Genomic DNA, 26,794 nt, shown 5'->3' on the forward strand with positions numbered 1-26,794 from the left:
AAAGTTTATTTACTAGCTTCCTTGAGCAGTTCATGGTGAAGCTTTTTTTTTTTTTTTTTTCTGTGACATTGGCCTCATTAAAAAGTACGGTTTGCCTTTACTGGATAATTTTGTTCATTGGTTTCTTAGGGAACCTTGGTAATATTTGAGTTTCCTGGGGAGTATGGTCACATGACCTGGCCCTGGCCAATCGGTGCGTTCCACCTCCCTGGCCACTGTGATTGGCTCCGGGCTGGGGCAGTGCCCAATCGGGGCCCAGGGCCGGGCCTGACGTTGGAAGCCAGGGGAAGACGAGCTGTCGTCCTGCTGGGGTAGGGGAAGGGGTGGGGCCGGGGGAGGTCAGGCTCCAGCAGTGGGAGGGGCGTGAGGTCCGCCTGCGGCAGTTGGTGACCTTCCCGCTCCCCTCAGGGCAGAGCCGCCGGCCTGAGAATGAGGGCGCTGCTGAGCCCAGGGGCTGGGATGGCCCGTTGCTGCTGTGGTCCCAGAGCTCCACCCGAGACCTGAGGGAAACCTTCTGCCCGTGAGTCCTCTCCCGCTTGTCTGTCAGCTTGTTTGAAGCATGCTGGGTTTTCTGCCCAGCTGGCTAAGGGGAGTCCCTGGAAATGCAATGGTGTGGGTTTTGGCAGACTTCAGGGAAGACATGCCAGATGAGCCTGGGAGACTCCAGCTTAATCTGGATTCAGGAGATATCTCTTCGGGCCAGCTAGTAATTGTAGGATAAGCCTAATGAGTCTTCACAGGATGAAGAGAGTAACGTGCCAAGGTAGCATTCGATGTCCTCATTCGAGAGGATGAAGCTGGTGCTCAGAGAAGGGGGGAACTTGGCCACAGCAAGGAGGTGTGCACCCAGACAGAACCCCCAGATCCGGCCATTGGAGCTCAGGGAGGCCACTGGTGTGGCTTGTCCCTGTGGCAGGGGCCGAGGCACGCAGCCCACCCTGATTCCTGTGGGGGCCTGACTTGGGAAGTGCCATCTGGTAGCTTTGAGACTCACCAAACCAAATTGCACTGGAGAGAGGAGGGACACCTTCCTTCATCCACCCCCCACCCCCGCCGGCTTCCCACATACCCTGACCCCTTTCTCCCGATTTCGGAGCCATTTCCAGAGTCCCGCTCATATGACCTCATTCGAAGTGCACTGTGGACGAGCTGCCATCTGCAGCTGCTACCACAGCAGCCAAGGGCTTTAGCTCCCGAGTACCTCCCTTCCTTTGGAACTTGGGGGCCCTCTACTCCCCACTTGCACACCACAGACCTTTGCTGAGGATTGTGGGGACCCTCACTCAGTTTGCAGCACGTTGTAGCCATCCCTGTCCTCCCTTGAAACTCAGCTTGTGAGCTCCTTTGGAGCAGCGTGGCCCACCTGGCTGCAACGGAAGAGACACAGCTGACAGTGAAACAACAGCTTAGATCTGAGAGCCGGAAAGCTCTGTCAGAAGGGACCTCCCTCTTCACGCCGTAGAGGCTGTAGGAGCCGCCAGGGTTTCGGAACCAGTGCTGGGGCCAAAATGACTCCACAGCTGTTTTCCTTCCTGGGGAGGGTTCTGGCTTGAGTGGGAATGGCTCAAGTCTAAGGTTCTGAAAGCCCACTGTGTGCAGATGCACGGTACACAGAGAGGAGAAGGTGGAGTCCTGCCCTGGAGGTGGTCACAGCTCACGGATGAGCCAGGCAGGCAGGCAGGCAGGGCATGAGAACACCTGAGCTGCCTTCATGAGTGAATGGTGTGGGGGCAGAGGAAGAGAAGCCGGTCTGCTCCCTCATGTGGTGCCCAGGGCAGGTTGTCCCCAGAGGAAACCCTTACGACGGTGAGGAGAATCCCTGCTGTTTCCCAAGGGGTTCCGTCGGTGCGTGTCTTCCCCGGAGCGCTCAGGCCGTCTCTAAAGTACACTGGCCATGGGCATTGCCTCTCCTTGGAACTTCCCATGTGTTTCTCTTTTTTATGGAACAGTGATTTTCTAGAGGGGTTCTGGGCCACAAGGATGTTGGGTCATTTTCTAGCCTTCTGTCATGAAGAACGCTTTCCTGGGCGTTGGGGTGGTTTGTTGTTCCAGCTCCCTTTCTTGGCTTCTTTTGGGAGCTGGTGCAACAAGAGGAGCTCAGCCTCTGCCTTCTGGCTGAGATGTCACCCTTGAAACAGCAATGCCTGCCTGGAGATAATGATGGCAGTGGCCAAAAGGGCTTCGTTTGGCACATGGTATCTTGAAAGGACGTACACCGTCCTTTCAGATATCAAAGGCTAGTTCAAATGACATAAAAATGAGAACTCTCCAATGGAGTCTTACAGTAGGTGGAGAGCCCGAAAAACACTGCTTCAGTCATTTCACGGAGAGTCATTGATTGGGGACACCAAGAATATAGGAAGGAATGCACAAAGAAAAGATGAAATTGTGTTCAGGATCGGGGGAAGGGATGAACAGGGCGTGCTTGCCTTGAATCCAGGCTTTGTTGGGGGGTGGGGCATAAAGATCAAACGGGTCTGAAACTACCAAGTGGTGATGGTAACACAGTATCACCAGAGTTACACAACAGTGTTCCCAAATTGCAACAATGATGAGAAAGTTTACGAATCCCAACTTAACCAACAAAAATACAGGAAACCATACAAAAAAGAAAACATCACCAGAAAGGTGGAAACAAACCAAATGCAAAGCAGTTCAGGGGAAAGGAACTCCATGTCCCCTGGGGGCAGACCGAGTTGCCGGCGTCCACGGTGAGCAGACAGGGATGGAGGCTGCAGAGCCGACCGCTCCCCTGGACGTGGTGTTTCCGGCAAGGGCTCTGGGTGTCTGTCCAGAGCGGGGGCTCGTTCTCCCTGCAGGGGTGGGTGAGTCATCGTGGGCATCTGGGTGTTGCGCGGGAGCCAGGGCAGGCTCTCCCTGCCGAGGCGGTGACTCCTCCTCTGCCTCGGGTTCTCCTGCCAGAGCCCGAGCAGGTACAGGTGCACGTGGAGGTGGAGGTTCTGGCTGAGGGGGTGGGACATCAGTGCCTGGGGCTGGGGGTCCTGCAGGCACGGAGATCCGATCTGCCCGGTGTGCTGGCCAGTACCCAGCTGGCCTGGTGTCTCTGCGAGGGCAAGTCTCGGTTCTCCATCTGCCCTCGGTGGATCTCTGGGTCCTGCACCTGGAGCCACCACCTCTGTAGGGACACGTCTGGGAAGTGGAGCCTGGTTCCAGTTGGAGGTCAGTGCTAGAGCTGGGGGAGAAGCAAAGTTTGCCCACAGGCCAGCCTTGGCATGTGCGTATCCCGGGACAGAAAGCTTCCAAGAGATTCCCAAAGAATACCCAGCGTCGGATGTCTTTTGGGACTGAAGTGTGCAAGACGGGGGGCGGGGGGTGTGAGGCCAGTGCTTGCTGCAGGCCCAGCAGCAGCTTTCGGGGACTCGTCCCTGTGTAGCTCAGCACCCCGTCCCCACACACTCCCGTGCAGCAGCCCCAGCATCCTCACCTCTGTGCTCTGGCGTGCTGGGCTCCAGGTCCTCCTGCTGCCTCAGAGGCCGGGGTTCTCGGGACTCTGGGTCGGAGCCGGGTGTGCTGAGCTCCGTGGCAGCCTCAGACTGGGCCGGCGGGTGTATCCTAGGCGGTGTCTCTGCAGCAGGCCTTCCCCGCCTCCTCTTCTCCCCCGGTGGGGCTGATGCCTCCGTGGGCACGCTCACCTGGAGCCTGCACTGGGCCTCACGGGCGGGGGGGTGGTGCTCCGACCCCTCCCTCCGGGAGGTGGATGGGGTGTCCCCGTCCTCGGCCTCATCACGTGGGAAGCTCTGCAACGACAGTGACCGTCAGCCAGCCATGCTGGGAGTTTTCCAAGCTGGGCCTGGCCAGTGGAACCGCTGCTTCTGCCTGCTCGAACTTCTCTTCCCAGAAGGGTCAGAGACGTGTGTCTGCTCAGATCCCCACCCGGGAGGAAAGAGACCCACCTGTGGGTGTGAGGTCAGCCTGGGCGGCCGCCGCTGCCCGCACACTCCCCATCGGGCCCAGCCTGCTCTCCCCTGGGGTGTGGACACAACTTGTCCGCAGGCTTCTGACCCCACATCCGCCTGGGCTTCCTTGAGGGAGACACACCCCGAGAAACCCGCATCCACACACACAGGCAAAGGACCCGGTGTTTCCGGGTGGCATGGGCGAGGTGGCCTGGCCCGGCCTGGGGCTCCCCGTGTTACCTTTCTGTTTCTCCGGGCAAACGGCCAGAGGCCTCTCGGGGGTGTCCTGAGCCAACGTCGACAGGGTGCCCACGCACACTGCCTGTGAGCTCTCCTGAGGCCCCGGCCTCTGGGCATGGGCAAACAGCAGAACATCCTGGCAGCAAGTGATCTGGCTGGGGGCTCCTCTCCGCTCTGGAGGCCTGGATACCCGGGTTGCGGGTTCTGTTGGGTTCTGTTGCCGGCAGGTGACATCATCGCCTGGGGTTCGTGCTGAGGTCCCTTCCCCAAAACTTCCCAAGGGAATCTCTGGGTTTCTGACTGCTCGACCACCCCCCTTAGGCCATGTGCAGGCACAGAGACGCCCACACAGCCCAGCCCACAGCCCTGGGGAGGCCTGGGTGCAGCCAGGGCCTGAGCTCCGAGGGCCCTGCTGCTCTCAGACCAGGCTCCTTCTTCTCATAAGTGGTGTGGCCCTGGACAAGCATATGCCCCTCAGGGTTTCCCCAGTCTCTCCATCTGCAGAGTGGGGGTCATTCTCCCATCTGCTTCCTAGGTCTGTCGGCCTACGAGCAGCTCCATGCCTTTCCACCTGGGGCCGATATCACGTGGAGCTCGTGCGCTGAGACTTCAGAAAGAAAGATTCCATCCAGGGCTGACATAGCACAGAATGGGGCAGAACGAGGCCTGGATGTGCCGTGGTACCCAGGAAAAGGCACTCCCCCTCCTGACTGTTTTGAGACCCCGCATCCAAGCTGGAGGACAGAAAGGAAGACTCGAAGGTCTCCCTCTCTTGTAGAAAAGAGTAGCCAACTTTCTGGTCCTGTTTCCATTGAGATTCTGTTCAAGTGTCCCAGCTCGGCTTCTGCGGGTGGCTGAGCTTCTAATGGCTCCCTGCGTTCTTGTCTTTTCCTCTGCAAACCTTCCGTCCTTTTCCCCCTTCTGGGGTGGATGGGCGCTGTCATTGCTTCTACCTTCGAGACAGATTGAGGAAAAGTCTGGACCATCGACTCCTTTCCTCTCTTTGGTTCCGTGTCTCTCTCTGGCTGTGTCCCTCTCTTTTCCTTTCTCAATTCCCTCTGTGTCTTCCTCTTTCTCTCTCGTGTGTGAATGGATGGATGCTAGGAATTCCACATGTATATGATTAGATGAGGGTTATGTTTTAGGGATAGGTTAGAGGGAGAGAAAGGCTTCAGGTCGGAGTTGGTCATAGGGGAAGGGTCAAGGGTGGTGGTGGTGTTTCTTGGAATCTGAGTGCTGTGCATTCTTCGTCTCTTTCCATATGAACCCCTTCTCAGATACACCACTTGGAAGGAGTCTCTCGTGTTCCGTTTCCTATCTTTTGCATTTGTGAATGCTTAGCTTCTCTGTTGTGAAGAGGTTCCATTGGATGGAAACCCATTGGTGTACTTCGTGTACCTCTTTCCCTTAATTGAAGAGACCCATTTCTACCTCCGCCCAGCAAATGGCAAGGAGACTCTGATGTTAAGGAGCCTTTGACCTACGCTTCTTTCTAGCTATCTCATGACATCAGTCTTTAGGGTGAGGTTTTTCCCCAATATTGAGGTGGTCTGAGATCCAAACCAATAGCGTTCTTCAGATGTAGCTGTCTGGGTTTCCCATGGACATTGATTGAAGAGGCTTTCTTGTTCCCATTTGGATAATCTCCCCTTCTGTGTCAGAGATGAGTTGACGATGGATGCTGGGGTTTGTTTCTGGACCCTCAACTTTATTCCATCGATCTGGATCTGTGTGTGTTGCTGTATTCCCAATAGCATACTGTCCTGCCGCTGCTGCTGCTGCTGCTAAGTCACTTCAGTCGTGTCAGACTCTGCGCGACCCCATGGCCTGCAGCCTACCAGGCTCCTCCGTCCAGGGCATTTTCCAGGCAAGAGTACTGGAGTGGGTCGCCATTGCCTTCTCCGATACTCTCCTGAGGATCCTAGTTTGGTCGTCTAATTTCCTTTCACACAACCTTGGATGTCCGTATCGGGGCCTTTTCGTCGGATTGTATTGACAATTTAGGCTCTTTTCTGTTTCCGTAACCCCTTTTGCAATTCTTTGTTCGGTGCGAAAATGCATTGGCATTTTGGGAGGAATAGCATCGAAGCTGTGGATTGCCTTGTGGGGCTGTGACATCATTTTACCAATAGGAATTTTTCAAGCCCTGAGCACAGCTTCTCTCTCCAGTGATTGGTGTGGGCTTGATCTTCCTTCTTCCATCTCTCGCCGTTTTGTGAGAACAGGTGCATCCTTCCCTTCTGGGTTAGATGGACTCGTGGATATCACTTCAGTGCATGGCATTGTCAGTGGGGGTGATAATTCCCTTCTCATTGGAAGACTTTGCTGTGAGTATTAGAAATGCAAGTGACTTCTCTTCCCCTTCCTCCCTGTCCATCTCTCAGAGCCACCGGGAAACAGAGGCCTCATCCACGGTCACACAGGCCTGAGGGGGTGCAACTAGACTGTTGTTTCTTCAGGCCCTCAGTGCTGGACATCATCCGGGATCCTCTGTGTGTGTCTTCCTCAGTCTGGTGTCCCTTCAGACCTTTCCCTAGTTTTCACAGGCTTGTTGTGTTGGTGTTCTTTGTCTGTTTGGAGACACATCCTTGATAAGCTTTGTGTTTCCACTCATTCGTCTGGCGATGTATGACCTGTCTTTTGCTTTTGTCATGAGGTCTTTCCCACAGTAGATATCTTTGATTTTGCCAAGTCCACTGTATTCTCTGGGTTTTTTTGTGGACTGCCTTTTAGTTTTGTGTGTGAAGACTCAAAGCACGTGTCCGGTTTCTGCTCATTGTTCTTCTAGATTGGTGACAAGTTTTCACGGAAAGTTTGTCTAGGGATAAGTGGAAGTGAACTCGGTGTAAGGTGTCAAGTCTCCATCTCCATTCATGTCATCCCCTGCAGTTTCCAATTCCCTGTTCCTGAGTGGTTTTGGAGACCTTGTGGGAAGTTTGGTTGCATTGGAGTTTGCATTACCACCTTGATTCGATTCACACTGTTCTGCCGTCAGGGACACTGTCAAGGGGGAGTGAGGAGCAGCCTGCACTTCCAGCAGTGACCACACGGTGGGGCGAGTGCTGCTCTCCCCTCTGGGAGCCCCAGGCCACAGGCATCCCAGTGAGGAGCCAGCTCTGTGCTCAGCTGAAAGGAGTTAGTCTCTCAGGGGCCTCTGAGCCCTTGCCTTTGGATCACCCAGGGTGGGCATTGACAGGGACAGAAAAAATTGCCCTGAATTCCATGGACGGAAGAGCCTGGCTGTGTAGAGTTCGTGGGTTGCCGTGAATCAGACACAACTGAGGACAGAAAAATTCAATACATTAAAACACTTTTGGGGGGTGGGGGTGAGTGAAAGGGGGTGATGTGGGTTTTTTTGTCTTATATAACAGCCAAGGGAAATCTAGTTTAAACCTAAATTCACATAGACGGGAAAGGTATAGCTCTCCGTCACCCTATTAAAAAAAAAAAAAAAAACTACTAAACTTTTCTGAAAGTTTATTTACTAGCTTCCTTGAGCAGTTCATGGTGAAGCTTTTTTTTTTTTTTTTTCTGTGACATTGGCCTCATTAAAAAGTACGGTTTGCCTTTACTGGATAATTTTGTTCATTGGTTTCTTAGGGAACCTTGGTAATATTTGAGTTTCCTGGGGAGTATGGTCACATGACCTGGCCCTGGCCAATCGGTGCGTTCCACCTCCCTGGCCACTGTGATTGGCTCCGGGCTGGGGCAGTGCCCAATCGGGGCCCAGGGCCGGGCCTGACGTTGGAAGCCAGGGGAAGACGAGCTGTCGTCCTGCTGGGGTAGGGGAAGGGGTGGGGCCGGGGGAGGTCAGGCTCCAGCAGTGGGAGGGGCGTGAGGTCCGCCTGCGGCAGTTGGTGACCTTCCCTCTCCCCTCAGGGCAGAGCCGCCGGCCTGAGAATGAGGGCGCTGCTGAGCCCAGGGGCTGGGATGGCCCGTTGCTGCTGTGGTCCCAGAGCTCCACCCGAGACCTGAGGGAAACCTTCTGCCCGTGAGTCCTCTCCCGCTTGTCTGTCAGCTTGTTTGAAGCATGCTGGGTTTTCTGCCCAGCTGGCTAAGGGGAGTCCCTGGAAATGCAATGGTGTGGGTTTTGGCAGACTTCAGGGAAGACATGCCAGATGAGCCTGGGAGACTCCAGCTTAATCTGGATTCAGGAGATATCTCTTCGGGCCAGCTAGTAATTGTAGGATAAGCCTAATGAGTCTTCACAGGATGAAGAGAGTAACGTGCCAAGGTAGCATTCGATGTCCTCATTCGAGAGGATGAAGCTGGTGCTCAGAGAAGGGGGGAACTTGGCCACAGCAAGGAGGTGTGCACCCAGACAGAACCCCCAGATCCGGCCATTGGAGCTCAGGGAGGCCACTGGTGTGGCTTGTCCCTGTGGCAGGGGCCGAGGCACGCAGCCCACCCTGATTCCTGTGGGGGCCTGACTTGGGAAGTGCCATCTGGTAGCTTTGAGACTCACCAAACCAAATTGCACTGGAGAGAGGAGGGACACCTTCCTTCATCCACCCCCCACCCCCGCCGGCTTCCCACATACCCTGACCCCTTTCTCCCGATTTCGGAGCCATTTCCAGAGTCCCGCTCATATGACCTCATTCGAAGTGCACTGTGGACGAGCTGCCATCTGCAGCTGCTACCACAGCAGCCAAGGGCTTTAGCTCCCGAGTACCTCCCTTCCTTTGGAACTTGGGGGCCCTCTACTCCCCACTTGCACACCACAGACCTTTGCTGAGGATTGTGGGGACCCTCACTCAGTTTGCAGCACGTTGTAGCCATCCCTGTCCTCCCTTGAAACTCAGCTTGTGAGCTCCTTTGGAGCAGCGTGGCCCACCTGGCTGCAACGGAAGAGACACAGCTGACAGTGAAACAACAGCTTAGATCTGAGAGCCGGAAAGCTCTGTCAAAAGGGACCTCCCTCTTCACGCCGTAGAGGCTGTAGGAGCCGCCAGGGTTTCGGAACCAGTGCTGGGGCCAAAATGACTCCACAGCTGTTTTCCTTCCTGGGGAGGGTTCTGGCTTGAGTGGGAATGGCTCAAGTCTAAGGTTCTGAAAGCCCACTGTGTGCAGATGCACGGTACACAGAGAGGAGAAGGTGGAGTCCTGCCCTGGAGGTGGTCACAGCTCACGGATGAGCCAGGCAGGCAGGCAGGCAGGGCATGAGAACACCTGAGCTGCCTTCATGAGTGAATGGTGTGGGGGCAGAGGAAGAGAAGCCGGTCTGCTCCCTCATGTGGTGCCCAGGGCAGGTTGTCCCCAGAGGAAACCCTTACGACGGTGAGGAGAATCCCTGCTGTTTCCCAAGGGGTTCCGTCGGTGCGTGTCTTCCCCGGAGCGCTCAGGCCGTCTCTAAAGTACACTGGCCATGGGCATTGCCTCTCCTTGGAACTTCCCATGTGTTTCTCTTTTTTATGGAACAGTGATTTTCTAGAGGGGTTCTGGGCCACAAGGATGTTGGGTCATTTTCTAGCCTTCTGTCATGAAGAACGCTTTCCTGGGCGTTGGGGTGGTTTGTTGTTCCAGCTCCCTTTCTTGGCTTCTTTTGGGAGCTGGTGCAACAAGACGAGCTCAGCCTCTGCCTTCTGGCTGAGATGTCACCCTTGAAACAGCAATGCCTGCCTGGAGATAATGATGGCAGTGGCCAAAAGGGCTTCGTTTGGCACATGGTATCTTGAAAGGACGTACACCGTCCTTTCAGATATCAAAGGCTAGTTCAAATGACATAAAAATGAGAACTCTCCAATGGAGTCTTACAGTAGGTGAAGAGTCCGAAAAACACTGCTTCAGTCATTTCACGGAGAGTCATTGATTGGGGACACCAAGAATATAGGAAGGAATGCACAAAGAAAAGATGAAATTGTGTTCAGGATCGGGGGAAGGGATGAACAGGGCGTGCTTGCCTTGAATCCAGGCTTTGTTGGAGGGTGGGGCATAAAGATCAAACGGGTCTGAAACTACCAAGTGGTGATGGTAACACAGTATCACCAGAGTTACACAACAGTGTTCCCAAATTGCAACAATGATGAGAAAGTTTACGAATCCCAACTTAACCAACAAAAATACAGGAAACCATACAAAAAAGAAAACATCACCAGAAAGGTGGAAACAAACCAAATGCAAAGCAGTTCAGGGGAAAGGAACTCCATGTCCCCTGGGGGCAGACCGAGTTGCCGGCGTCCACGGTGAGCAGACAGGGATGGAGGCTGCAGAGCCGACCGCTCCCCTGGACGTGGTGTTTCCGGCAAGGGCTCTGGGTGTCTGTCCAGAGCGGGGGCTCGTTCTCCCTGCAGGGGTGAGTGAGTCATCGTGGGCGTCTGGGTGTTGCGCGGGAGCCAGGGCAGGCTCTCCCTGCCGAGGCGGTGACTCCTCCTCTGCCTCGGGTTCTCCTGCCAGAGCCCGAGCAGGTACAGGTGCACGTGGAGGTGGAGGTTCTGGCTGAGGGGGTGGGACATCAGTGCCTGGGGCTGGGGGTCCTGCAGGCACGGAGATCCGATCTGCCCGGTGTGCTGGCCAGTACCCAGCTGGCCTGGTGTCTCTGCGAGGGCAAGTCTCGGTTCTCCATCTGCCCTCGGTGGATCCCTGGGTCCTGCACCTGGAGCCACCACCTCTGTAGGGACAGGTCTGGGAAGTGGAGCCTGGTTCCAGTTGGAGGTCAGTGCTAGAGCTGGGGGAGAAGCAAAGTTTGCCGACAGGCCAGCCTTGGCATGTGCGTATCCCGGGACAGAAAGCTTCCAAGAGATTCCCAAAGAATACCCAGCGTCGGATGTCTTTTGGTACTGAAGTGTGCAAGACGGGGGGCGGGGGGTGTGAGGCCAGTGCTTGCTGCAGGCCCAGCAGCAGCTTTCGGGGACTCGTCCCTGTGTAGCTCAGCACCCCGTCCCCACACACTCCCGTGCAGCAGCCCCAGCGTCCTCACCTCTGTGCTCTGGCGTGCTGGGCTCCAGGTCCTCCTGCTGCCTCAGAGGCCGGGGTTCTCGGGACTCTGGGTCGGAGCCGGGTGTGCTGAGCTCCGTGGCAGCCTCAGACTGGGCCGGCGGGTGTATCCTAGGCGGTGTCTCTGCAGCAGGCCTTCCCCGCCTCCTCTTCTCCCCCGGTGGGGCTGATGCCTCCGTGGGCACGCTCACTTGGAGCCTGCACTGGGCCTCACGGGCGGGGGGGTGGTGCTCCGACCCCTCCCTCCGGGAGGTGGATGGGGTGTCCCCGTCCTCGGCCTCATCACGTGGGAAGCTCTGCAACGACAGTGACCGTCAGCCAGCCATGCTGGGAGTTTTCCAAGCTGGGCCTGGCCAGTGGAACCGCTGCTTCTGCCTGCTCGAACTTCTCTTCCCAGAAGGGTCAGAGACGTGTGTCTGCTCAGATCCCCACCCGGGAGGAAAGAGACCCACCTGTGGGTGTGAGGTCAGCCTGGGCGGCCGCCGCTGCCCGCACACTCCCCATCGGGCCCAGCCTGCTCTCCCCTGGGGTGTGGACACAACTTGTCCGCAGGCTTCTGACCCCACATCCGCCTGGGCTTCCTTGAGGGAGACACACCCCGAGAAACCCGCATCCACACACACAGGCAAAGGACCCGGTGTTTCCGGGTGGCATGGGCGAGGTGGCCTGGCCCGGCCTGGGGCTCCCCGTGTTACCTTTCTGTTTCTCCGGGCAAACGGCCAGAGGCCTCTCGGGGGTGTCCTGAGCCAACGTCGACAGGGTGCCCACGCACACTGCCTGTGAGCTCTCCTGAGGCCCCGGCCTCTGGGCATGGGCAAACAGCAGAACATCCTGGCAGCAAGTGATCTGGCTGGGGGCTCCTCTCCGCTCTGGAGGCCTGGATACCCGGGTTGCGGGTTCTGTTGGGTTCTGTTGCCGGCAGGTGACATCATCGCCTGGGGTTCGTGCTGAGGTCCCTTCCCCAAAACTTCCCAAGGGAATCTCTGGGTTTCTGACTGCTCGACCACCCCCCTTAGGCCATGTGCAGGCACAGAGACGCCCACACAGCCCAGCCCACAGCCCTGGGGAGGCCTGGGTGCAGCCAGGGCCTGAGCTCCGAGGGCCCTGCTGCTCTCAGACCAGGCTCCTTCTTCTCATAAGTGGTGTGGCCCTGGACAAGCATATGCCCCTCAGGGTTTCCCCAGTCTCTCCATCTGCAGAGTGGGGGTCATTCTCCCATCTGCTTCCTAGGTCTGTCGGCCTACGAGCAGCTCCATGCCTTTCCACCTGGGGCCGATATCACGTGGAGCTCGTGCGCTGAGACTTCAGAAAGAAAGATTCCATCCAGGGCTGACATAGCACAGAATGGGGCAGAACGAGGCCTGGATGTGCCGTGGTACCCAGGAAAAGGCACTCCCCCTCCTGACTGTTTTGAGACCCCGCATCCAAGCTGGAGGACAGAAAGGAAGACTCGAAGGTCTCCCTCTCTTGTAGAAAAGAGTAGCCAACTTTCTGGTCCTGTTTCCATTGAGATTCTGTTCAAGTGTCCCAGCTCGGCTTCTGCGGGTGGCTGAGCTTCTAATGGCTCCCTGCGTTCTTGTCTTTTCCTCTGCAAACCTTCCGTCCTTTTCCCCCTTCTGGGGTGGATGGGCGCTGTCATTGCTTCTACCTTCGAGACAGATTGAGGAAAAGTCTGGACCATCGACTCCTTTCCTCTCTTTGGTTCCGTGTCTCTCTCTGGCTGTGTCCCTCTCTTTTCCTTTCTCAATTCCCTCTGTGTCTTCCTCTTTCTCTCTCGTGTGTGAATGGATGGATGCTAGGAATTCCACATGTATATGATTAGATGAGGGTTATGTTTTAGGGATAGGTTAGAGGGAGAGAAAGGCTTCAGGTCGGAGTTGGTCATAGGGGAAGGGTCAAGGGTGGTGGTGGTGTTTCTTGGAATCTGAGTGCTGTGCATTCTTCGTCTCTTTCCATATGAACCCCTTCTCAGATACACCACTTGGAAGGAGTCTCTCGTGTTCCGTTTCCTATCTTTTGCATTTGTGAATGCTTAGCTTCTCTGTTGTGAAGAGGTTCCATTGGATGGAAACCCATTGGTGTACTTCGTGTACCTCTTTCCCTTAATTGAAGAGACCCATTTCTACCTCCGCCCAGCAAATGGCAAGGAGACTCTGATGTTAAGGAGCCTTTGACCTACGCTTCTTTCTAGCTATCTCATGACATCAGTCTTTAGGGTGAGGTTTTTCCCCAATATTGAGGTGGTCTGAGATCCAAACCAATAGCGTTCTTCAGATGTAGCTGTCTGGGTTTCCCATGGACATTGATTGAAGAGGCTTTCTTGTTCCCATTTGGATAATCTCCCCTTCTGTGTCAGAGATGAGTTGACGATGGATGCTGGGGTTTGTTTCTGGACCCTCAACGTTATTCCATCGATCTGGATCTGTGTGTGTTGCTGTATTCCCAATAGCATACTGTCCTGCCGCTGCTGCTGCTGCTGCTAAGTCACTTCAGTCGTGTCAGACTCTGCGCGACCCCATGGCCTGCAGCCTACCAGGCTCCTCCGTCCAGGGCATTTTCCAGGCAAGAGTACTGGAGTGGGTCGCCATTGCCTTCTCCGATACTCTCCTGAGGATCCTAGTTTGGTCGTCTAATTTCCTTTCACACAACCTTGGATGTCCGTATCGGGGCCTTTTCGTCGGATTGTATTGACAATTTAGGCTCTTTTCTGTTTCCGTAACCCCTTTTGCAATTCTTTGTTCGGTGCGAAAATGCTTTGGCATTTTGGGAGGAATAGCATCGAAGCTGTGGATTGCCTTGTGGGGCTGTGACATCATTTTACCAATAGGAATTTTTCAAGCCCTGAGCACAGCTTCTCTCTCCAGTGATTGGTGTGGGCTTGATCTTCCTTCTTCCATCTCTCGCCGTTTTGTGAGAACAGGTGCATCCTTCCCTTCTGGGTTAGATGGACTCGTGGATATCACTTCAGTGCATGGCATTGTCAGTGGGGGTGATAATTCCCTTCTCATTGGAAGACTTTGCTGTGAGTATTAGAAATGCAAGTGACTTCTCTTCCCCTTCCTCCCTGTCCATCTCTCAGAGCCACCGGGAAACAGAGGCCTCATCCACGGTCACACAGGCCTGAGGGGGTGCAACTAGACTGTTGTTTCTTCAGGCCCTCAGTGCTGGACATCATCCGGGATCCTCTGTGTGTGTCTTCCTCAGTCTGGTGTCCCTTCAGACCTTTCCCTAGTTTTCACAGGCTTGTTGTGTTGGTGTTCTTTGTCTGTTTGGAGACACATCCTTGATAAGCTTTGTGTTTCCACTCATTCGTCTGGCGATGTATGACCTGTCTTTTGCTTTTGTCATGAGGTCTTTCCCACAGTAGATATCTTTGATTTTGCCAAGTCCACTGTATTCTCTGGGTTTTTTTGTGGACTGCCTTTTAGTTTTGTGTGTGAAGACTCAAAGCACGTGTCCGGTTTCTGCTCATTGTTCTTCTAGATTGGTGACAAGTTTTCACGGAAAGTTTGTCTAGGGATAAGTGGAAGTGAACTCGGTGTAAGGTGTCAAGTCTCCATCTCCATTCATGTCATCCCCTGCAGTTTCCAATTCCCTGTTCCTGAGTGGTTTTGGAGACCTTGTGGGAAGTTTGGTTGCATTGGAGTTTGCATTACCACCTTGATTCGATTCACACTGTTCTGCCGTCAGGGACACTGTCAAGGGGGAGTGAGGAGCAGCCTGCACTTCCAGCAGTGACCACACGGTGGGGCGAGTGCTGCTCTCCCCTCTGGGAGCCCCAGGCCACAGGCATCCCAGTGAGGAGCCAGCTCTGTGCTCAGCTGAAAGGAGTTAGTCTCTCAGGGGCCTCTGAGCCCTTGCCTTTGGATCACCCAGGGTGGGCATTGACAGGGACAGAAAAAATTGCCCTGAATTCCATGGACGGAAGAGCCTGGCTGTGTAGAGTTCGTGGGTTGCCGTGAATCAGACACAACTGAGGACAGAAAAATTCAATACATTAAAACACTTTTGGGGGGTGGGGGTGAGTGAAAGGGGGTGATGTGGGTTTTTTTGTCTTATATAACAGCCAAGGGAAATCTAGTTTAAACCTAAATTCACATAGACGGGAAAGGTATAGCTCTCCGTCACCCTATTAAAAAAAAAAAAAAAACTACTAAACTTTTCTGAAAGTTTATTTACTAGCTTCCTTGAGCAGTTCATGGTGAAGCTTTTTTTTTTTTTTTTTTTCTGTGACATTGGCCTCATTAAAAAGTACGGTTTGCCTTTACTGGATAATTTTGTTCATTGGTTTCTTAGGGAACCTTGGTAATATTTGAGTTTCCTGGGGAGTATGGTCACATGACCTGGCCCTGGCCAATCGGTGCGTTCCACCTCCCTGGCCACTGTGATTGGCTCCGGGCTGGGGCAGTGCCCAATCGGGGCCCAGGGCCGGGCCTGACGTTGGAAGCCAGGGGAAGACGAGCTGTCGTCCTGCTGGGGTAGGGGAAGGGGTGGGGCCGGGGGAGGTCAGGCTCCAGCAGTGGGAGGGGCGTGAGGTCCGCCTGCGGCAGTTGGTGACCTTCCCTCTCCCCTCAGGGCAGAGCCGCCGGCCTGAGAATGAGGGCGCTGCTGAGCCCAGGGGCTGGGATGGCCCGTTGCTGCTGTGGTCCCAGAGCTCCACCCGAGACCTGAGGGAAACCTTCTGCCCGTGAGTCCTCTCCCGCTTGTCTGTCAGCTTGTTTGAAGCATGCTGGGTTTTCTGCCCAGCTGGCTAAGGGGAGTCCCTGGAAATGCAATGGTGTGGGTTTTGGCAGACTTCAGGGAAGACATGCCAGATGAGCCTGGGAGACTCCAGCTTAATCTGGATTCAGGAGATATCTCTTCGGGCCAGCTAGTAATTGTAGGATAAGCCTAATGAGTCTTCACAGGATGAAGAGAGTAACGTGCCAAGGTAGCATTCGATGTCCTCATTCGAGAGGATGAAGCTGGTGCTCAGAGAAGGGGGGAACTTGGCCACAGCAAGGAGGTGTGCACCCAGACAGAACCCCCAGATCCGGCCATTGGAGCTCAGGGAGGCCACTGGTGTGGCTTGTCCCTGTGGCAGGGGCCGAGGCACGCAGCCCACCCTGATTCCTGTGGGGGCCTGACTTGGGAAGTGCCATCTGGTAGCTTTGAGACTCACCAAACCAAATTGCACTGGAGAGAGGAGGGACACCTTCCTTCATCCACCCCCCACCCCCGCCGGCTTCCCACATACCCTGACCCCTTTCTCCCGATTTCGGAGCCATTTCCAGAGTCCCGCTCATATGACCTCATTCGAAGTGCACTGTGGACGAGCTGCCATCTGCAGCTGCTACCACAGCAGCCAAGGGCTTTAGCTCCCGAGTACCTCCCTTCCTTTGGAACTTGGGGGCCCTCTACTCCCCACTTGCACACCACAGACCTTTGCTGAGGATTGTGGGGACCCTCACTCAGTTTGCAGCACGTTGTAGCCATCCCTGTCCTCCCTTGAAACTCAGCTTGTGAGCTCCTTTGGAGCAGCGTGGCCCACCTGGCTGCAACGGAAGAGACACAGCTGACAGTGAAACAACAGCTTAGATCTGAGAGCCGGAAAGCTCTGTCAGAAGGGACCTCCCTCTTCACGCCGTAGAGGCTGTAGGAGCCGCCAGGGTTTCGGAACCAGTGCTGGGGCCAAAATGACTCCACAGCTGTTTTCCTTCCTGGGGAGGGTTCTGGCTTGAGTGGGAATGGCTCAAGTCTAAGGTTCTGAAAGCCCACTGTGTGCAGATGCACGGTACACAGAGAGGAGAAGGTGGAGTCCTGCCCTGGAGGTGGTCACAGCTCACGGATGAGCCAGGCAGGCAGGCAGGCAGGGCATGAGAACACCTGAGCTGCCTTCATGAGTGAATGGTGTGGGGGCAGAGGAAGAGAAGCCGGTCTGCTCCCTCATGTGGTGCCCAGGGCAGGTTGTCCCCAGAGGAAACCCTTACGACGGTGAGGAGAATCCCTGCTGTTTCCCAAGGGGTTCCGTCGGTGCGTGTCTTCCCCGGAGCGCTCAGGCCGTCTCTAAAGTACACTGGCCATGGGCATTGCCTCTCCTTGGAACTTCCCATGTGTTTCTCTTTTTTATGGAACAGTGATTTTCTAGAGGGGTTCTGGGCCACAAGGATGTTGGGTCATTTTCTAGCCTTCTGTCATGAAGAACGCTTTCCTGGGCGTTGGGGTGGTTTGTTGTTCCAGCTCCCTTTCTTGGCTTCTTTTGGGAGCTGGTGCAACAAGAGGAGCTCAGCCTCTGCCTTCTGGCTGAGATGTCACCCTTGAAACAGCAATGCCTGCCTGGAGATAATGATGGCAGTGGCCAAAAGGGCTTCGTTTGGCACATGGTATCTTGAAAGGACGTACACCGTCCTTTCAGATATCAAAGGCTAGTTCAAATGACATAAAAATGAGAACTCTCCAATGGAGTCTTACAGTAGGTGGAGAGCCCGAAAAACACTGCTTCAGTCATTTCACGGAGAGTCATTGATTGGGGACACCAAGAATATAGGAAGGAATGCACAAAGAAAAGATGAAATTGTGTTCAGGATCGGGGGAAGGGATGAACAGGGCGTGCTTGCCTTGAATCCAGGCTTTGTTGGGGGGTGGGGCATAAAGATCAAACGGGTCTGAAACTACCAAGTGGTGATGGTAACACAGTATCACCAGAGTTACACAACAGTGTTCCCAAATTGCAACAATGATGAGAAAGTTTACGAATCCCAACTTAACCAACAAAAATACAGGAAACCATACAAAAAAGAAAACATCACCAGAAAGGTGGAAACAAACCAAATGCAAAGCAGTTCAGGGGAAAGGAACTCCATGTCCCCTGGGGGCAGACCGAGTTGCCGGCGTCCACGGTGAGCAGACAGGGATGGAGGCTGCAGAGCCGACCGCTCCCCTGGACGTGGTGTTTCCGGCAAGGGCTCTGGGTGTCTGTCCAGAGCGGGGGCTCGTTCTCCCTGCAGGGGTGGGTGAGTCATCGTGGGCATCTGGGTGTTGCGCGGGAGCCAGGGCAGGCTCTCCCTGCCGAGGCGGTGACTCCTCCTCTGCCTCGGGTTCTCCTGCCAGAGCCCGAGCAGGTACAGGTGCACGTGGAGGTGGAGGTTCTGGCTGAGGGGGTGGGACATCAGTGCCTGGGGCTGGGGGTCCTGCAGGCACGGAGATCCGATCTGCCCGGTGTGCTGGCCAGTACCCAGCTGGCCTGGTGTCTCTGCGAGGGCAAGTCTCGGTTCTCCATCTGCCCTCGGTGGATCTCTGGGTCCTGCACCTGGAGCCACCACCTCTGTAGGGACACGTCTGGGAAGTGGAGCCTGGTTCCAGTTGGAGGTCAGTGCTAGAGCTGGGGGAGAAGCAAAGTTTGCCCACAGGCCAGCCTTGGCATGTGCGTATCCCGGGACAGAAAGCTTCCAAGAGATTCCCAAAGAATACCCAGCGTCGGATGTCTTTTGGGACTGAAGTGTGCAAGACGGGGGGCGGGGGGTGTGAGGCCAGTGCTTGCTGCAGGCCCAGCAGCAGCTTTCGGGGACTCGTCCCTGTGTAGCTCAGCACCCTGTCCCCACACACTCCCGTGCAGCAGCCCCAGCATCCTCACCTCTGTGCTCTGGCGTGCTGGGCTCCAGGTCCTCCTGCTGCCTCAGAGGCCGGGGTTCTCGGGACTCTGGGTCGGAGCCGGGTGTGCTGAGCTCCGTGGCAGCCTCAGACTGGGCCGGCGGGTGTATCCTAGGCGGTGTCTCTGCAGCAGGCCTTCCCCGCCTCCTCTTCTCCCCCGGTGGGGCTGATGCCTCCGTGGGCACGCTCACCTGGAGCCTGCACTGGGCCTCACGGGCGGGGGGGTGGTGCTCCGACCCCTCCCTCCGGGAGGTGGATGGGGTGTCCCCGTCCTCGGCCTCATCACGTGGGAAGCTCTGCAACGACAGTGACCGTCAGCCAGCCATGCTGGGAGTTTTCCAAGCTGGGCCTGGCCAGTGGAACCGCTGCTTCTGCCTGCTCGAACTTCTCTTCCCAGAAGGGTCAGAGACGTGTGTCTGCTCAGATCCCCACCCGGGAGGAAAGAGACCCACCTGTGGGTGTGAGGTCAGCCTGGGCGGCCGCCGCTGCCCGCACACTCCCCATCGGGCCCAGCCTGCTCTCCCCTGGGGTGTGGACACAACTTGTCCGCAGGCTTCTGACCCCACATCCGCCTGGGCTTCCTTGAGGGAGACACACCCCGAGAAACCCGCATCCACACACACAGGCAAAGGACCCGGTGTTTCCGGGTGGCATGGGCGAGGTGGCCTGGCCCGGCCTGGGGCTCCCCGTGTTACCTTTCTGTTTCTCCGGGCAAACGGCCAGAGGCCTCTCGGGGGTGTCCTGAGCCAACGTCGACAGGGTGCCCACGCACACTGCCTGTGAGCTCTCCTGAGGCCCCGGCCTCTGGGCATGGGCAAACAGCAGAACATCCTGGCAGCAAGTGATCTGGCTGGGGGCTCCTCTCCGCTCTGGAGGCCTGGATACCCGGGTTGCGGGTTCTGTTGGGTTCTGTTGCCGGCAGGTGACATCATCGCCTGGGGTTCGTGCTGAGGTCCCTTCCCCAAAACTTCCCAAGGGAATCTCTGGGTTTCTGACTGCTCGACCACCCCCCTTAGGCCATGTGCAGGCACAGAGACGCCCACACAGCCCAGCCCACAGCCCTGGGGAGGCCTGGGTGCAGCCAGGGCCTGAGCTCCGAGGGCCCTGCTGCTCTCAGACCAGGCTCCTTCTTCTCATAAGTGGTGTGGCCCTGGACAAGCATATGCCCCTCAGGGTTTCCCCAGTCTCTCCATCTGCAGAGTGGGGGTCATTCTCCCATCTGCTTCCTAGGTCTGTCGGCCTACGAGCAGCTCCATGCCTTTCCACCTGGGGCCGATATCACGTGGAGCTCGTGCGCTGAGACTTCAGAAAGAAAGATTCCATCCAGGGCTGACATAGCACAGAATGGGGCAGAACGAGGCCTGGATGTGCCGTGGTACCCAGGAAAAGGCACTCCCCCTCCTGACTGTTTTGAGACCCCGCATCCAAGCTGGAAGACAGAAAGGAAGACTCGAAGGTCTCCCTCTCTTGTAGAAAAGAGTAGCCAACTTTCTGGTCCTGTTTCCATTGAGATTCTGTTCAAGTGTCCCAGCTCGGCTTCTGCGGGTGGCTGAGCTTCTAATGGCTCCCTGCGTTCTTGTCTTTTCCTCTGCAAACCTTCCGTCCTTTTCCCCCTTCTGGGGTGGATGGGCGCTGTCATTGCTTCTACCTTCGAGACAGATTGAGGAAAAGTCTGGACCATCGACTCCTTTCCTCTCTTTGGTTCCGTGTCTCTCTCTGGCTGTGTCCCTCTCTTTTCCTTTCTCAATTCCCTCTGTGTCTTCCTCTTTCTCTCTCGTGTGTGAATGGATGGATGCTAGGAATTCCACATGTATATGATTAGATGAGGGTTATGTTTTAGGGATAGGTTAGAGGGAGAGAAAGGCTTCAGGTCGGAGTTGGTCATAGGGGAAGGGTCAAGGGTGGTGGTGGTGTTTCTTGGAATCTGAGTGCTGTGCATTCTTCGTCTCTTTCCATATGAACCCCTTCTCAGATACACCACTTGGAAGGAGTCTCTCGTGTTCCGTTTCCTATCTTTTGCATTTGTGAATGCTTAGCTTCTCTGTTGTGAAGAGGTTCCATTGGATGGAAACCCATTGGTGTACTTCGTGTACCTCTTTCCCTTAATTGAAGAGACCCATTTCTACCTCCGCCCAGCAAATGGCAAGGAGACTCTGATGTTAAGGAGCCTTTGACCTACGCTTCTTTCTAGCTATCTCATGACATCAGTCTTTAGGGTGAGGTTTTTCCCCAATATTGAGGTGGTCTGAGATCCAAACCAATAGCGTTCTTCAGATGTAGCTGTCTGGGTTTCCCATGGACATTGATTGAAGAGGCTTTCTTGTTCCCATTTGGATAATCTCCCCTTCTGTGTCAGAGATGAGTTGACGATGGATGCTGGGGTTTGTTTCTGGACCCTCAACTTTATTCCATCGATCTGGATCTGTGTGTGTTGCTGTATTCCCAATAGCATACTGTCCTGCCGCTGCTGCTGCTGCTGCTAAGTCACTTCAGTCGTGTCAGACTCTGCGCGACCCCATGGCCTGCAGCCTACCAGGCTCCTCCGTCCAGGGCATTTTCCAGGCAAGAGTACTGGAGTGGGTCGCCATTGCCTTCTCCGATACTCTCCTGAGGATCCTAGTTTGGTCGTCTAATTTCCTTTCACACAACCTTGGATGTCCGTATCGGGGCCTTTTCGTCGGATTGTATTGACAATTTAGGCTCTTTTCTGTTTCCGTAACCCCTTTTGCAATTCTTTGTTCGGTGCGAAAATGCTTTGGCATTTTGGGAGGAATAGCATCGAAGCTGTGGATTGCCTTGTGGGGCTGTGACATCATTTTACCAATAGGAATTTTTCAAGCCCTGAGCACAGCTTCTCTCTCCAGTGATTGGTGTGGGCTTGATCTTCCTTCTTCCATCTCTCGCCGTTTTGTGAGAACAGGTGCATCCTTCCCTTCTGGGTTAGATGGACTCGTGGATATCACTTCAGTGCATGGCATTGTCAGTGGGGGTGATAATTCCCTTCTCATTGGAAGACTTTGCTGTGAGTATTAGAAATGCAAGTGACTTCTCTTCCCCTTCCTCCCTGTCCATCTCTCAGAGCCACCGGGAAACAGAGGCCTCATCCACGGTCACACAGGCCTGAGGGGGTGCAACTAGACTGTTGTTTCTTCAGGCCCTCAGTGCTGGACATCATCCGGGATCCTCTGTGTGTGTCTTCCTCAGTCTGGTGTCCCTTCAGACCTTTCCCTAGTTTTCACAGGCTTGTTGTGTTGGTGTTCTTTGTCTGTTTGGAGACACATCCTTGATAAGCTTTGTGTTTCCACTCATTCGTCTGGCGATGTATGACCTGTCTTTTGCTTTTGTCATGAGGTCTTTCCCACAGTAGATATCTTTGATTTTGCCAAGTCCACTGTATTCTCTGGGTTTTTTTGTGGACTGCCTTTTAGTTTTGTGTGTGAAGACTCAAAGCACGTGTCCGGTTTCTGCTCATTGTTCTTCTAGATTGGTGACAAGTTTTCACGGAAAGTTTGTCTAGGGATAAGTGGAAGTGAACTCGGTGTAAGGTGTCAAGTCTCCATCTCCATTCATGTCATCCCCTGCAGTTTCCAATTCCCTGTTCCTGAGTGGTTTTGGAGACCTTGTGGGAAGTTTGGTTGCATTGGAGTTTGCATTACCACCTTGATTCGATTCACACTGTTCTGCCGTCAGGGACACTGTCAAGGGGGAGTGAGGAGCAGCCTGCACTTCCAGCAGTGACCACACGGTGGGGCGAGTGCTGCTCTCCCCTCTGGGAGCCCCAGGCCACAGGCATCCCAGTGAGGAGCCAGCTCTGTGCTCAGCTGAAAGGAGTTAGTCTCTCAGGGGCCTCTGAGCCCTTGCCTTTGGATCACCCAGGGTGGGCATTGACAGGGACAGAAAAAATTGCCCTGAATTCCATGGACGGAAGAGCCTGGCTGTGTAGAGTTCGTGGGTTGCCGTGAATCAGACACAACTGAGGACAGAAAAATTCAATACATTAAAACACTTTTGGGGGGTGGGGGTGAGTGAAAGGGGGTGATGTGGGTTTTTTTGTCTTATATAACAGCCAAGGGAAATCTAGTTTAAACCTAAATTCACATAGACGGGAAAGGTATAGCTCTCCGTCACCCTATTAAAAAAAAAAAAAAAACTACTAAACTTTTCTGAAAGTTTATTTACTAGCTTCCTTGAGCAGTTCATGGTGAAGCTTTTTTTTTTTTTTTTTTCTGTGACATTGGCCTCATTAAAAAGTACGGTTTGCCTTTACTGGATAATTTTGTTCATTGGTTTCTTAGGGAACCTTGGTAATATTTGAGTTTCCTGGGGAGTATGGTCACATGACCTGGCCCTGGCCAATCGGTGCGTTCCACCTCCCTGGCCACTGTGATTGGCTCCGGGCTGGGGCAGTGCCCAATCGGGGCCCAGGGCCGGGCCTGACGTTGGAAGCCAGGGGAAGACGAGCTGTCGTCCTGCTGGGGTAGGGGAAGGGGTGGGGCCGGGGGAGGTCAGGCTCCAGCAGTGGGAGGGGCGTGAGGTCCGCCTGCGGCAGTTGGTGACCTTCCCTCTCCCCTCAGGGCAGAGCCGCCGGCCTGAGAATGAGGGCGCTGCTGAGCCCAGGGGCTGGGATGGCCCGTTGCTGCTGTGGTCCCAGAGCTCCATCCGAGACCTGAGGGAAACCTTCTGCCCGTGAGTCCTCTCCCGCTTGTCTGTCAGCTTGTTTGAAGCATGCTGGGTTTTCTGCCCAGCTGGCTAAGGGGAGTCCCTGGAAATGCAATGGTGTGGGTTTTGGCAGACTTCAGGGAAGACATGCCAGATGAGCCTGGGAGACTCCAGCTTAATCTGGATTCAGGAGATATCTCTTCGGGCCAGCTAGTAATTGTAGGATAAGCCTAATGAGTCTTCACAGGATGAAGAGAGTAACGTGCCAAGGTAGCATTCGATGTCCTCATTCGAGAGGATGAAGCTGGTGCTCAGAGAAGGGGGGAACTTGGCCACAGCAAGGAGGTGTGCACCCAGACAGAACCCCCAGATCCGGCCATTGGAGCTCAGGGAGGCCACTGGTGTGGCTTGTCCCTGTGGCAGGGGCCGAGGCACGCAGCCCACCCTGATTCCTGTGGGGGCCTGACTTGGGAAGTGCCATCTGGTAGCTTTGAGACTCACCAAACCAAATTGCACTGGAGAGAGGAGGGACACCTTCCTTCATCCACCCCCCACCCCCGCCGGCTTCCCACATACCCTGACCCCTTTCTCCCGATTTCGGAGCCATTTCCAGAGTCCCGCTCATATGACCTCATTCGAAGTGCACTGTGGACGAGCTGCCATCTGCAGCTGCTACCACAGCAGCCAAGGGCTTTAGCTCCCGAGTACCTCCCTTCCTTTGGAACTTGGGGGCCCTCTACTCCCCACTTGCACACCACAGACCTTTGCTGAGGATTGTGGGGACCCTCACTCAGTTTGCAGCACGTTGTAGCCATCCCTGTCCTCCCTTGAAACTCAGCTTGTGAGCTCCTTTGGAGCAGCGTGGCCCACCTGGCTGCAACGGAAGAGACACAGCTGACAGTGAAACAACAGCTTAGATCTGAGAGCCGGAAAGCTCTGTCAGAAGGGACCTCCCTCTTCACGCCGTAGAGGCTGTAGGAGCCGCCAGGGTTTCGGAACCAGTGCTGGGGCCAAAATGACTCCACAGCTGTTTTCCTTCCTGGGGAGGGTTCTGGCTTGAGTGGGAATGGCTCAAGTCTAAGGTTCTGAAAGCCCACTGTGTGCAGATGCACGGTACACAGAGAGGAGAAGGTGGAGTCCTGCCCTGGAGGTGGTCACAGCTCACGGATGAGCCAGGCAGGCAGGCAGGCAGGGCATGAGAACACCTGAGCTGCCTTCATGAGTGAATGGTGTGGGGGCAGAGGAAGAGAAGCCGGTCTGCTCCCTCATGTGGTGCCCAGGGCAGGTTGTCCCCAGAGGAAACCCTTACGACGGTGAGGAGAATCCCTGCTGTTTCCCAAGGGGTTCCGTCGGTGCGTGTCTTCCCCGGAGCGCTCAGGCCGTCTCTAAAGTACACTGGCCATGGGCATTGCCTCTCCTTGGAACTTCCCATGTGTTTCTCTTTTTTATGGAACAGTGATTTTCTAGAGGGGTTCTGGGCCACAAGGATGTTGGGTCATTTTCTAGCCTTCTGTCATGAAGAACGCTTTCCTGGGCGTTGGGGTGGTTTGTTGTTCCAGCTCCCTTTCTTGGCTTCTTTTGGGAGCTGGTGCAACAAGAGGAGCTCAGCCTCTGCCTTCTGGCTGAGATGTCACCCTTGAAACAGCAATGCCTGCCTGGAGATAATGATGGCAGTGGCCAAAAGGGCTTCGTTTGGCACATGGTATCTTGAAAGGACGTACACCGTCCTTTCAGATATCAAAGGCTAGTTCAAATGACATAAAAATGAGAACTCTCCAATGGAGTCTTACAGTAGGTGGAGAGCCCGAAAAACACTGCTTCAGTCATTTCACGGAGAGTCATTGATTGGGGACACCAAGAATATAGGAAGGAATGCACAAAGAAAAGATGAAATTGTGTTCAGGATCGGGGGAAGGGATGAACAGGGCGTGCTTGCCTTGAATCCAGGCTTTGTTGGGGGGTGGGGCATAAAGATCAAACGGGTCTGAAACTACCAAGTGGTGATGGTAACACAGTATCACCAGAGTTACACAACAGTGTTCCCAAATTGCAACAATGATGAGAAAGTTTACGAATCCCAACTTAACCAACAAAAATACAGGAAACCATACAAAAAAGAAAACATCACCAGAAAGGTGGAAACAAACCAAATGCAAAGCAGTTCAGGGGAAAGGAACTCCATGTCCCCTGGGGGCAGACCGAGTTGCCGGCGTCCACGGTGAGCAGACAGGGATGGAGGCTGCAGAGCCGACCGCTCCCCTGGACGTGGTGTTTCCGGCAAGGGCTCTGGGTGTCTGTCCAGAGCGGGGGCTCGTTCTCCCTGCAGGGGTGGGTGAGTCATCGTGGGCATCTGGGTGTTGCGCGGGAGCCAGGGCAGGCTCTCCCTGCCGAGGCGGTGACTCCTCCTCTGCCTCGGGTTCTCCTGCCAGAGCCCGAGCAGGTACAGGTGCACGTGGAGGTGGAGGTTCTGGCTGAGGGGGTGGGACATCAGTGCCTGGGGCTGGGGGTCCTGCAGGCACGGAGATCCGATCTGCCCGGTGTGCTGGCCAGTACCCAGCTGGCCTGGTGTCTCTGCGAGGGCAAGTCTCGGTTCTCCATCTGCCCTCGGTGGATCTCTGGGTCCTGCACCTGGAGCCACCACCTCTGTAGGGACACGTCTGGGAAGTGGAGCCTGGTTCCAGTTGGAGGTCAGTGCTAGAGCTGGGGGAGAAGCAAAGTTTGCCCACAGGCCAGCCTTGGCATGTGCGTATCCCGGGACAGAAAGCTTCCAAGAGATTCCCAAAGAATACCCAGCGTCGGATGTCTTTTGGGACTGAAGTGTGCAAGACGGGGGGCGGGGGGTGTGAGGCCAGTGCTTGCTGCAGGCCCAGCAGCAGCTTTCGGGGACTCGTCCCTGTGTAGCTCAGCACCCCGTCCCCACACACTCCCGTGCAGCAGCCCCAGCATCCTCACCTCTGTGCTCTGGCGTGCTGGGCTCCAGGTCCTCCTGCTGCCTCAGAGGCCGGGGTTCTCGGGACTCTGGGTCGGAGCCGGGTGTGCTGAGCTCCGTGGCAGCCTCAGACTGGGCCGGCGGGTGTATCCTAGGCGGTGTCTCTGCAGCAGGCCTTCCCCGCCTCCTCTTCTCCCCCGGTGGGCCTGATGCCTCCGTGGGCACGCTCACCTGGAGCCTGCACTGGGCCTCACGGGCGGGGGGGTGGTGCTCCGACCCCTCCCTCCGGGAGGTGGATGGGGTGTCCCCGTCCTCGGCCTCATCACGTGGGAAGCTCTGCAACGACAGTGACCGTCAGCCAGCCATGCTGGGAGTTTTCCAAGCTGGGCCTGGCCAGTGGAACCGCTGCTTCTGCCTGCTCGAACTTCTCTTCCCAGAAGGGTCAGAGACGTGTGTCTGCTCAGATCCCCACCCGGGAGGAAAGAGA

The 26,794-nt window shown here is 55.4% G+C and overlaps 1 long non-coding RNA gene across 1 annotated transcript in view; it reads left to right on the plus strand.

Moving 5' to 3' along the window:
- The first annotated feature begins 307 nt into the window (after nt 1–307).
- The window catches only part of LOC145534157 (uncharacterized), a 48,084-nt gene continuing 21,597 nt past the window's right edge, over nt 308–26,794 (plus strand). The window contains exons 1-4 of the long non-coding RNA XR_014074285.1: nt 308–520; nt 8,037–8,148; nt 15,666–15,777; nt 23,294–23,405. This is a non-coding gene — a long non-coding RNA (uncharacterized LOC145534157). The remainder of the gene's footprint in view (nt 521–8,036; nt 8,149–15,665; nt 15,778–23,293; nt 23,406–26,794) is intronic.

Source organism: Giraffa tippelskirchi, chromosome 14 (assembly GCF_054371585.1).
Source record: "Giraffa tippelskirchi isolate mGirTip1 chromosome 14, T2T-mGirTip1v1.2.pri, whole genome shotgun sequence".
NCBI lineage: Eukaryota > Metazoa > Chordata > Mammalia > Artiodactyla > Giraffidae > Giraffa > Giraffa tippelskirchi.